General features: G+C 43.9%; 3 non-coding genes across 3 annotated transcripts; 2 read left to right on the top strand and 1 right to left on the bottom strand.

Moving 5' to 3' along the window:
* Positions 1-3271: 3271 nt before the first annotated feature.
* On the bottom strand, positions 3272-3343 carry trnad-guc (transfer RNA aspartic acid (anticodon GUC)). Its single transcript has one exon. It is a non-coding gene; the product is annotated as a tRNA-Asp (tRNA).
* A 921-nt stretch (positions 3344-4264) lies between these two features.
* On the top strand, positions 4265-4346 carry trnas-acu (transfer RNA serine (anticodon ACU)). Its single transcript has one exon. It is a non-coding gene; the product is annotated as a tRNA-Ser (tRNA).
* A 1940-nt stretch (positions 4347-6286) lies between these two features.
* On the top strand, positions 6287-6358 carry trnam-cau (transfer RNA methionine (anticodon CAU)). The gene has a single exon. It is a non-coding gene; the product is annotated as a tRNA-Met (tRNA).
* Positions 6359-13246: the final 6888 nt, after the last annotated feature.

Here is a 13246-nt window from a genome sequence, read left to right as displayed (position 1 = left end):
ATGAGACACAGCAATGATGCAGAGAGCAGTATGTGAGCTGATTTTGTTCATCTTTTATTTTGTACCTTTCTCTCTGAATGAGAACTCATTTATTACTTCAGAGACTTGTTTCTATGTTTCGAAAAAAATGTTCATTAAAAGCAAATAGATTCCGAAATTTAGGGAAAAATATAAAACATTTATTTTTATTTCATTCCCATCAAATGTTGCGTTTGAACTTTATGTCCATTTGTTTCGAGACACATGAGGATAAATTTCTAAACAAATTCCCATTGCGACGCCGGGAATTGAACCCGTGCCAGCTGCTTGAAAGGCAGTTCTGCCCACCGCGATATCACCAACACTCGCTTGGTTTAAAGAGTCGTTATTTTCATTCGTTATAATTACGGAACTAACTTTGTTGCTGATTTCATCAGACACGAGATGTGTCCATAACACAGTCTGTAAACTGAACTTGGCTTGTCTGGACAGGTTCAGTTTCCCCTTTACCACTGTTTCTGACTGAGAATTCATTGATTAGTTTTGAGGACGTTATTTTTAAAAAATGAACGAAGTTTCCACGGACAGCAATTTTAAACGAGATTTTCCGTCAGACACACATGGATGATGATAATATTGATGTGAATTTTATTTGAGCAGACCCCCTCCCCTCCCCTCCCCTCCAGTTCTCAGACAGACACTGACTGGTTCGAAGTTTGTTTTACTTTTTATGGAAAATAAATCCCTGTCTCACGACCTGCTTTTCTCCTGTTCTCAGACACATTCACTTTCTACAAGGGGGCACTAACTGGTTTGAAGAATCAGAGTCAGACTGCAGTCACCGCATTCTCTCTCCATCCCATTATCTCAGTGCCACCTTACACCATATCCGACAGAGTGATTTGGAAAAGTTGAGTGAATCACCATAAGACCACGAGACGCAGGATCAGAATTATCCCACTCGGTCCATTGAGTCTGCTCCGCCATTCAATCATGCTGATAGTTTTCTCATCCCCATTCTCCTGCCTTTTCTCATTCACCCCGATCCCCTTATTAATCAAGAACCTATCTGTCTCGGGAGTTCTCGGGAGGTAAACACTGATTCGGCTTTCACTCATTGTCGCCACCTTCATTGCAAAGAATTTTCTTTAGAAAAAAAGATGCAGGGCTCGTCCGCGATTTGAACCCGGGACCTCTCGCATTTTAACGCTACGCCCAAAGCGAGAATCATACCCCTAGACCAACGAGCCACCCGCTGTAAGCGAACTCCTGAACCTTTCAAAGTATCTCAAAGTTAGGCAACTTTTTTGACAACTCATCAGCGATTTATTGAACAATGTTCCATTTCACTGTCTGTTTCGATGAAGTCATGATGTGGAGATGCCGGCGTTGGATTGGGGTAAACACAGTAAGAAGTCTCACAACACCAGGTTAAAGTACAGCCAGTTTATTTGACAGTAGCACCCACAGGCTTTCGGGGTTTTCCCCTTTGACGGGTGATGAATAGAGGGCTGTGGCAAGCGGTGTTCCTCAGGGATCAGTGCTGGGACCTTTGCTGTTTGTAATATATAAATTACTTGGAGGAAAATGTAACTGAATTGATCAGTAAGTTTGCAGATAACACAAACGATGGTGGATTTGCGGATAGCGATGAGGGCCATCAGGGGATACAGCAGAATATCGATGAGTTGGCGACTTGGGCAGAGAGATGGCCGATGGAATTTAATCCGGACAAATGTGGGTTAATTCATTTTGGAAAGTCTAATACAGATAGGAAACATACAGTAAATGACAGAACCCACAAGCGTATTGATAGCCAAAGGGATCTGAGTGGACAAGTACACAGGTCACTGAAAGTGGCAATGCAGGTGGAGAAGGTAGTTAAGAAGGCACACGGCGTACTTGCCTTTATCGGCTGGGGCACTGAGTTTAAAAATTGGCAAGTGATGTTGCAGTTTTATAAAACCTTACATCGGCTGCACTTGGAATTTAGTGTTCAATTCTGACCGCCAAACTACCAGAAGGATGTGGAAGTTTTGGAGAGGGTACAGGAAAGATTTACCAGGATGTTGCCTGGTAAGGAGAGCATTAGCTATGAGGAGAAGTTGGAGGAACTTGATTTGTTCTCACTGGAACGACGGAGTTTGAGGGGCGACTTGCTGACATCCACAAGATTACAAGAGGCACGGACAGAATGGATAGTCAGAAGCTTTTTTTTTCCCTGGGTGAAAGAGACTTTTTCTCGGAGGCAAAAGTTTAAGGTGTGAGGGGCAAGGTTTAAAAGAGATGTATGAGGCAGAGAGTGGTGGGTGCCTGGAACTCTTTGTCGGGGATACGGCATTGACTTCTCAGAGGCGTCTGACAAATACATGAATAAGATGGAAATAGAGGGATATGTTGCCCGGAACGGTGGGCGGGATGTTCGTTCAGTCGGGCAGCATGGTCGATGCAGGCTTGGAGGGCCGAAGGGCCTGTTTCTGTGCTGTAATTTTCTTTGTTCACCCAGAGAAAATCCATGCAAATGGGGGGAAACATGGACACTCCACACAGACAGTGACCCAAGCCGGGAATCAAACCCGGGTCCCTGGTCCTGTGAGGCAGCAGCAGCTTCCTATCCACCCTGTCCATTTCTTCTACACCTCAATCAGGTCTCCTCTCAGCCTTCACTGCTCGAAATAAAACAACCTGATCCAATCCAATCTCGCTTCATAGCTCAAATTCTCCATCCCAGTCTACGATCTGGTCCCTGGGAAATGGACACTAAACCCTCTCCGGTGGAATCATATCCTTACTGTAGTGATTTGACTGGAACTGCACACTGTCCTCCAGCGGTGCCTTCACCAAACTTTTGTCCAATCCGAATCTGAACCTTCCTGCTCTTACAATCATGCATTAATATTCCATTCCTCACGCTACATGAATCTTCACAACTCACAGACTCAAAGGGATTTCCAATATTGAAAAACGGTGGAGCTTTCCTTTGTATTTTCGGGGATCTGGGAGTCAGTGGATCATCCAAAAATAGAACTGAAAAATATGAAATCACAGCATTTATTGACAATGTGCTAATATCAGGGTAATATTCGACGTGTTGACTACGTGGCATCGCCACATCAAAGGTGAGCCAAAATGCTGATGAATTGAACGAACGTTGATCTCAGGTCAGGAAAAGTGTCGGTACAAATGTAAAGATTTGCATTTTTGAAAGTTTCATTCCTTGATAGTCTTTGTTTCTGTTTTGAAAGTTCGAGAACAACACAAGTTTAATTTGAAGTAATAAGAATACGACGTACTCCCCGTCGGGGAATTGAACCCCGGTCTCCCGCGTGACAGGCGGGGATACTAACCACTATACTAACGAGGAAAGGGCACTTGAAGCGACAATACGCATTGTACACTTGCCACTTACACTTCCGGAGCGACAACTCAGTTCTGACGAGATCAGTTATTTTCCCCAATACGGAGAACCATTTAATGCAGCAAACAGCGGCTTTAACTAACTCATTAAGACTTTTGGATTAGCAGGAAAGAGAATGAGATGGATGCATGAAGAAAAAAACACATATCAGGTGGAGACAGAAAGGTGCGTTTGCCGTTCATATCAAACCGCATGTTCTTTTTAATTTTGGAGGAAAGACTGTCTTGAAGTCTGAACATTCTGGACTATCTCAGCTGGTCTCTCTCCACAGATGATGTCAGGCCTGCTGAGTTTTTCCAGCATTTTCATTTGTTGTTCCAGATTCCGGCATCGGCAGTATTTTGCTTATAGCTTGTCTCGCAATGTGTTTTTTTTCAAACGGCTGGAAGTTTCAAAGTGCTTTAAAACTGAGATGCATTTGTTTCATTATATTGTCTTTTACTTGCCCGAGGTACAGGCGTAGATTGAGCAAATACATAAAGGATGTTAAAATATTGCATCTATCAATGTTTGGAGATTTGTTGTTTCGGGAACAATCAACTTTCTCCAGATACAAAATCCAAACACCGAGGGGGCAACTGTTCTTTGAGCCTGACGTGATTTGAACACGCATCCTTTTGATCTGGAGTCAGACGCGCTACCGTTGCGCCACAAGATCACACTGCTTGCTTATTTTTACGTCTGTGTTATGTTTGGTGAATTCAAAACTCAAACAGGGAATTGTCTCCCTCTTTACCTTCTCGGGATTTAAATCGAATGGAAGAGTCACAGCGAAACAAAATTAACGAGGAAGTAGAAACACAACATTATCCTACAGGAGAAATGTGTTCTTTGTTCAAGAGGTGATTAGAAAGGCCGCCATTGTGTGACGAGGTGGCCGAGTGGTTAAGGTGATGGATTACTAATCCATTGTTCTCTGAACGTGTGGGTTCGAATCCCATCCTCGTCGGGAATGCGTCTTTTCTGCCTCGTTATTGAGGGTGGACTCAATACATGAGGTTCTGGGGATGCGGCCTGGGTCGGACTGCTGTTAGTGCAGGCTCGATGGGCCGAATGTTCTTCTTCTGTACTGTGGGGATTCTATGAATTTCGCGGCGGCCGTTTCACTTCTCTAAAAGCATCGATACACCAGTTCCTGACCTAAAAAGCCGACTCTGATGAGTTCCTGACCACAATCTTTGAATATCTCACCAAACAACGATGAGAAGTCCAACATGTCATTCTTTGCGCCGCAGCTACAGCATTTATTCCCTATCCTATAGAACATTACAGCACAGAAACAGGCCTTTTGGCCTTCCCTGGCTGTGCCGAACCATTTTTCTACCGAGTCCCACTTACCTGTACCTGAACCATATCCTTCTGCACTCCTCTCATCCATGTACCTGTCCAAGCTTTTCTTCAATGTTAAAAATGAGCCCGCATTTACCACTTCATCCGGCAGCTCATTCCACACTCCCACCACTCTCTGTGTGAAGAAGCCCCACCTATTATTTCCTTTTAACTTTTCCTCCTTCACCCTTAACCCATGTCCTCTATTTTTGTTTCTCCCCGAGCCTCAGTTGGAAAAGTGTGCTTGCATTCACTCCATCTATACCCATCATAATTTTATACACCTCTATCAAATCTCCCCTCACTTTTCTCCCTTCCAGGGAATCAAGTCCGAACTTATTCAACCTTTCTCTGTATTCTGTTTCTCAAGTCCCGGCAACATCCTTGTAAACCTTCTCTGCACTCTCTCAACCTTATTAATATCCTTCCTGTAATTAGGTGACCAAAAGGGCGTTCAAATGGTCAGTGGATAGGCATATGGATAACATTGGAATAGTTTAGGTTAGAGGGTCATTAGATTGGTTCCACTGGTTGGAGCAACATCGAAAGCCGAAGGGCCTGTACTGCGCTGTTGTATTTTCTAAAACTGCACACAATTCTCTAAATTCGGCCTCAGCAATGCCTTGTACAACTTCACCATAACATTCCAACTCTTGGACTCAATACTTTGATTTATAAAGGCCAATGTTCAAAAGTACTCTTTACGACGCTATCGACCTGTGACGCCACTTTTAGGGAATTATGTATCTGTATTCCCAGGTCCTTCTGTTCTATTTACACTCTTCAGTGTCCTGCCATTAACCTTGTACGTTCTACCTTGGTTTGTCCTTCCAAAGTGCAGTACCTCACACCTGTCTGCATTAAACTCCATCTGCCATTTTTCAGCCCATTTTTCTGGCTGGTCAAAATCCCTCTGCAAGCTTTGAAAATGCTCCTCATTGTCCACTGCTCCTCCAATCTTTGTATCATCAGGAAATTTATTGATCCAATTTACCTCATTATCATCCAGATCATTGATCTAGATGACAAATAACAATGGACCCAGCACTGACCCCTGTGGCACACCACGAGTCATTAGCTGAACAGAAAACATCTTCACGGGGAATATTTTGACACAACAGGGAACACGTTTACAGGGCAGGGCATTTATTAACAGAATATTATAAAAATATTGATACAAGATGGATCATATTTACACAGCCGGAAACACATTCACAGCATCAGGGAGGCATTTTACACAACAGCAGAAAATATTTCTCAACAACAGAGAGCACAGTTACACAGCAGGAAATATATTTACAAACATGTAATGCAACAGAAAATTCCTTTTAAAATAGTGATGGATTCTCCAGTTCCGTGTCTTGCCGGTTTCCCAACACTCTGTCCGTCGTTCCATGTGTCCAAGCAGTCTCTCATGCTGCTATTGTGTGTTTTTCTCTGTCTATTGTATTCTCGGTGTGATGCAGTGATGCCTCCTCACACTGGTGTTCCTATTCAACGATAGAGGAGTGACCATTTGTCTGACGACATTGATGGGCAGCAGAGTGGAACTTTCGTCGTAGCAGAGTGGCGCAGCGGAAGCGTGCTGGGCCCATAACCCAGAGGTCGATGGATCGAAACCATCCTCTGCTATTCCTGTTCACAGTGATAATAAAACACCTTAATGGTAACTGGGAAGCAGTCGTGACTTTTCCGTGGAGAACACAAACTGTTATTTGGCTTCCTTTTTCCCCGAAAAACCTCGATCTGGAGTAAATGGCTTTTTCTGCAACCAGAGCCTGACACAAGAAGAGGGAACATCTTAACACAACATGCAACAATTTACAGACAAGAAAAGTCCTCACGGAGAATCTTTTTTACACAACAGGGAACACGTTTGCAAGGGAAGGCGATATGTGAACAGAAAAGAAGAAAAAATATTTCCAGAGCCAGAAACACAACAACAGGGCAGCATATTTCACAACAGCAGAAAGAAAAAAAAACACTCACCAACATTTGAGACAGTTCCCTGGGTAAGATTGGTCTGGAGAGATATTGGCAAAACACGGATAATTGGAAATAACTCCGAGGGAAAAAGACAATGGGCAGCATGAACACTTTGGGCCGAAGGGCCTGTTTCCATGCTGTAACCCTCTATATCATAGAGCACAGCAGGAAATATATTTACAAACAGTGAAACACTTTACACAACAACAGTGAACATCTTTGAGCAATAGTTCAAAGCAGGACAGCTGTACAGCAGGAAATATGCTTACAAGAATATATTTACAACAGAAAACTAATTTAACATGTGAATGATCAATTCCGGGTCCTGCCGGTTTCCCGGAACCTTTGTCTGTCGTCACTCATTTACAAACAGTCTCTTTTGCTGCTTTTGTGCGTGTCTTTCTCTGTCCATTGCATTCTTGGTGTTTTGCAGTGGAATTGTGTGGCCAGACTGAAGCTCCCTCACACTCGTGCTGGAGTTAAACAACAATGTGGAAGATAACGATGATAACAAAGCTACTTGACAACAATTCTGCAACATTTCCGTGGAATATGCAAACATTTGCATTGGCTCCGCTTTTCTGTTTTCACCCTCAAACTGCAGTAAATCACATTGATCTGCACACAAGCTGCAGATACTGTGAACATGCACCAGGATATATTAGTGACCGAGGTCATGGTGTGCAGGGCACAATTTCAGAATTTGTGGATGATGTGAAAGTTGGGAGCATTGTGAACTCTGAGGAGGATAGTGTAAAACTGCAAAAAGGACAGAGACAAGTTGACGGAATGAGTGGACAAGTTACAGCTGAAATTCAAAGCTGAGAATTGTGAAGTGATTCATTCAGGTAGGAAGATTATAGAGAGGCAATGAAAAGTAAAAGGGCCGGGTTCAATTCTGGCCTTCAGTGACTGTGTGTATTTTCCACATTTTCTCTGTGCCCACTTGGCTTTCCTCCGGGTGCTCTGGTTGCCTCCACACTCCATTGATAGGGGAAATGGACTTACCATGATAAATTTCCCCGAATGTCCCCCAGTATGTTTAAATTAGGAGGATTAACAGGGTAAATATGTGAGGTTGTGTGGGTAAATCAGAGGATCAGTGCACACTCAATGGGCCGAATGGCCACCTTCCTGTCAAGCAGCAGTACCCCAGTCTCAGCAATGGTGGTGTTGCAAACTCTCTGGAGTCAGGCCAATCAGCACAGAAATTGGAATCATCCTGTGCTGTGTGTGTGGGGCTCAGTGCCACACCGGGTTAGAGCAATTCACTTTTTTTAGTTCCTCCAGCTGCCGACAGCTCTCACGATCTGTGTAACCTCCTCCACATTCTTCACCCTCCCTATCTGGGGAACATCCTCCAGCTCCTACACCCTTCCTATTACGGTAATTTCCTTCAGTCCCCAACATCCCACCCTGTATCTGTAACCACCCCCGGTTCCTATGCCCCTCCCTATCTATGTAGCCTCCTCCAGCATCTACGGATCTCCCTATCTCTGTAAAGCCTTCCAGTCACTACAACCCTCCCTATCTCTATAATTACGTCCGGCTCCTACACCCCTCCCTCTCCCTGTAACCTCCTCCAGCAATTACAACTATTTTTCCCCCTGCTACCACCACCAGCCACTACAACCCTCCCTATCTCTGTAACCTTCTGCACTCACTAAAATGCTCTGAGATATCTGCTCACAGGGCGTGGGAGTAGGACGAGTCCATTCAGTCCCTCGAGCCTGCCCTGTTATTCGGGAAGGTGAAGGCGGCTTTGTTTCCAATCTCCACCTTCACCCCTTTACCCCGTCACCCTTAATAACCACTGTTAACAAGAAGATATCGATCCCGGGTTAACAATTCACTGATTCCCTTTTGGGTGAGGGCAAGATTCCAAAACTTGGAGTGGCCTCAAGTGTTACTCAGCTTTTCTCCTGGGAGTTAAACTCTGTCCCTCTTTCTCTCTACCCATCCTCCCCCGAAACCAGGTCCCAGGGTTCCCCCAGCCTCCGCCAGCAGAAATCATTCGGCTCTCTTTACCCCCACCATCACATCCTGAAAAATGTAATTAAATCCCAGAGAAAAAGGCCCTCATTTTTCTAATCACTCCTCGTAACTTCACTCCCAGCTCCAGACTTCAGTCTAGTGAACTTTACATTATGTCAATCACCCCAATGCCAATTTGTATGTGGCTCGGGTAATAATCCAGAGATTGTAACCCCTGAGGATCTTTTGTTTTTATTTATTTCTTCGTTCCCGATAATCCCCAAACAGATCCTTTCTCCTGGACTTGCCAACGTGAGTAAAAGAGGATTCTAGATAATCATGAGAAATCAGTGAACATTTCATGTTTAGAATCGTTTTCACAGAGATAAGGTTGTTTATCACAATATGGATCACAACAACTGGATCCCGTCCCCACTCCTACTTCAATATCCTTTCAAGCCAATCAGAGATGTCCCTCACCATGGCACCGAGCAGGCAACATACTGTGTGGGACTCTCGATACAAAGGATGTTATCAATCCCCTAATTATAGAATCTCCTAGAACGGCCACTCGACTAGAAATGTGCTCATTGGAGTTTAGAAGAGTGAGAGGGGATCTCATGGAAACTGATAAAATTCTGTCAGGATTAGACAAGGTAGATTCAGAAAGAATGTTCCCGATGATGGGGGACTCCAGAACTTAGCGTCCTCCAGAATGTGTGGAATTCACTGCCACAGGAAGTAGTTGAAGCCAAAAATTGTGTGTGATTTCAGGAAGAAATGAAATATAGCAACAAGATTGTTAACACGATTCTAATCAGGAAATTTTCACTGATTTCTTATGATTCTATATAATCCTTGTTTCCTAGTTTTCCAAAACGATTGTCCCTCCCTACTATCCCACCTGAAATCTCCTTTCTCAAGCTGTTACAACCAGGAATGTCTTACGCCCAGTAATGAGCAGCTTTTGCAATGTGTTTGAATGAACACAATTTCATATCATCGAAGCAGCATTTTGAAGTTCTCATTCATTCACTGTATTCTGGTGAAATATGATCTTTATGTTCTGTGAGTAATTACATAAGAATCTTCCTCTGATATGAGACCTCGTTTTGTCCTTGTTCCCCTGATGCTGCTTTATTTCTCTTTCTTCTCTCGTCATGATCTTTCTCATGGAATTTCCAGCACACTCGGCCCAGTTCGCCAGCTGAGTACATCCCGGCCCACAGCACAAAGCCACTTCTTGAAAAGAGGAACACCGAAAGTTACATTTTTTTTTAGCGGCTGCCCCTCTAAACAAATTGTAACTTTTAAACTTTTTATACCAGACTCGCTGCGAGCAGGGTCTGAATCTGTGGGGGGAAACCCCATTGGATTTCGAGTCGAACGCCTTAACCACTCGGCCATCACAGCTACTTATTAACTCCCGCTCAGAAACATTTCTACTAACTTTATCAGACACAGCAATGACGCAGAGAGCAGTGTGTGAGCTGAATTTGTTCATCTTTTATTTTGTATCTTTCTCTCTGAATGAGAACTCATTTATTAGTTCAGAGACTTGTTTCTGTGTTTCGAAAAAATGTTCATTAAAAGCAAATAGATTCCGAATTTTAGGGGAAATATATAAAACATTTATTTTCATTTCATTACCATCAAATGTTGCGTTTGAACTTTATGTCCATTTGTTTCGAGACACAAGAGGATAAGTTTCTCAATAAATTCCCATTGCGACGCCGGGAATTGAACCCGTGCCAGCTGCTTGAAAGGCAGTTCTGCCCACCGCGATATCACCAACACTCGTTTGGTTTAAAGAGTCGTTATTTTCATTCGTTATAATTACGGAACTAACTCAGTTGCTGATTTCACCAGACACGAGATGTGTCCATAACGCAGTTTGTAAACTGAACTTGGCTTGTCTGGACAGGTTCAGCTTCCTCTTTACCACTGTTTCTGACTGAGAAATCATTGATTAGTTTTGAGAACTTTTCGAAAAAATATGAACAAAGTTTCCACGGACAGCAATTTTAAACTAGATTTTCCGTCAGACACACATGGATGATGATAATATTGATGTGAATTTTATTTGAGCAGACCCCCTCCCCTCCCCTCCAGTTCTCAGACAGACACTGACTGATTCGAAGTTTGTTTGACTTTTTATAGAAAATAAATCCCTGTCTCACGACCTGCTTTTCTCCTGTTCTCAGACACATTCACTTTCTACAAGGGGGCACTAACTGGTTTGAAGAATCAGAGTCAGACTGCAGTCACCGCATTCTCTCTCCATCCCATTCTCTCAGTGCCACCTTACACCATATCCGACAGAGTGATTTGGAAAAGTTGAGTGAATCACCATAAGACCATAAGACGCAGGATCAGAATTATCCCACTCGGTCCATTGAGTCTGCTCCGCCATTCAATCATGCTGATAGTTTTCTCATCCCCATTCTCCTTTTCTCATTAACCCTGATCTCTTTATTAATCAAAAACTAATCTGTCTCTGTCTTAATGACACTCAGTGACCTGGCCTCCACAGCCTTCAGTGGCAAACAGTTCCACAGATGAACAACTCTCTGGCTGAAAAAATTCCTCCTCATCCCTGTTTGAAAGTATCGTCCCTTTAGCCTGAGGTTGTGCCCTCTCTGGTTCTGGTATCTCCTACTAGTGGAAACATCCTCTCCGTGTCTACTCTATCCAGGCCTCGCAGTATCCTGTACGTTTCAATAAGATCCCCCACTCCAACCCACCCCCCTCCCCATGCTTCTAAACTCCAACTAGTGCAGACACAGAGTCCTCAACCGTTCCTCATACGACAGTTTCTTTATTCCAGGGATCATTCTCGTGAACCTCCTCTGCATCCTTTTCAATGCCAGCAGATCCTTCCTTAGATATGTGGCCAAAAACTTCAAACAAACTGCAGGTGGGGTCTGACCAGACCCTTATCCAGCCTCCAGAAGTACATCCCCGCTCTTGTATTCGAGCCCTCTCGACATGAATGCTAACATTGTATTTGCCTTCCTAACTGCCGACTGAATCTGCTCGTTAACCTTAAGAGAATCTTGAACAAGGACTCCCAAGTTCCTTTATGTTTTTGATTTGCTAAGCATGTTGGTTTTGGAGAATTTAGAGATTCTGAGAACCAATACTTTGTATATTGACCCTAAAGAAACACAATGATATTTGCAATCACTATAATAATTGGAGGGCGGTTGGGGGGAAGAGGGGGTGGTGGGATGCGGTGGTGGACAGACATGATTGGGTCTTGCCACGGAATCTGACCAACAGCACCTGCATGCAGCATCTGTGGCTCACTGTCCAATTGCCACAGAATCTGGTTAACAGGTGTGATCCTACATCACATATACTTCAGCAGTTCAAAAAGACAGCTGACCACAACCTTCCCAAGGGTAATTAGGGATGGGTAATAAATGCTGACCCAGACAGAGACACCCACATTCCATGAATGAATTGAAAGACAATCTGCGGGGAGCGGCCCTCAGAGTGTTAAACAGTTACTGAGCTGAAAAACTCTAACTAACCCCCTGGAATCCGGAGCAAAGGCCGGGAGAAGGACAATTTCCGTCCTGGGACCTTCCATTTGGTGAAAGTTTTGTCCTGTGAATGTGTAGATGTGAATATTGTGGAAGAGAGAGTGTATGAAAGGAGCGGGCGGGTCAAACTAATCCAATTGTGTTTGTGTGTCTGTTCTGATCATGAGATCTCCGAGTCTCTCTTGTATAAAATGAAACCCCCAATGCCTGCTCTTATTTATCACTGCCCAATTGCTCAACTTTTGAACTGTCTGTTCCGCGACTCAGAAATTCCCATGTAGGAATGGGGAATAAATGCTGCAGCTGCGGCTCTGCGGCGCAAAGAATGACATGTTGGACTTCTCATCATTGTCTGGTGAGATATTCAAAGGTTGAGGTTCGGAACTCATCGGAGTCGGCTTTTTAGATAAGGAACTGGTGTATCAATACTTTCAGAGGAGTGAAACTGCCGCCCGGAAAATCATAGAATCCCCACACAGCAGAAGGGAGATATTCGGCCCATCGAGCCTGCACTAACAGCAACCCGACCCAGGCAACATTCGCGGATTGAGGTCACACAAGACACATTATCAACGAAGACGGGATTTGAACCCACGCGTACAGAGCGCAATGGATTAGTAGTCCACCGTCCTAAACACTCGGCCACCACCTCATACAAGACCAAGCGTCCTAATGACGCCTTGAACAAAGAAGACATTTCTCCTGTAGGATAATGTTGTGTTTCTACTTTCTCGTTAATTTTGCTTCGCTGTTACTCTTCCATTCGTTTTAAATCCCGAGAAAGTAGAGGGAGACAATTCCGGTGTGAGCTTTGAATTCACCGAACATAACCCGGATTTAAAAAGCTGTAAGAAGTGTGAGCTTGTGGCGCAACGATACGGCGTCTGACTCCAGATCAGAAGGTTGCGTGTTCAAATCACGTCAGGCTCAAATGAGTCTTACTCCTCATTATTTGGATTTTGTATCTGGATAAAGTTGATTGTTCCCGAAACAACAAATCTCCAAACTATGA

Source organism: Carcharhinus amblyrhynchos, unplaced genomic scaffold, assembly GCF_965287045.1.
Source record: "Carcharhinus amblyrhynchos unplaced genomic scaffold, sCarAmb.v2.hapA scaffold_42, whole genome shotgun sequence".
Taxonomy (NCBI): domain Eukaryota; kingdom Metazoa; phylum Chordata; class Chondrichthyes; order Carcharhiniformes; family Carcharhinidae; genus Carcharhinus; species Carcharhinus amblyrhynchos.
Note: the sequence above shows the minus strand (reverse complement) of the source record. Positions and strands in the feature narration are given on the sequence as shown.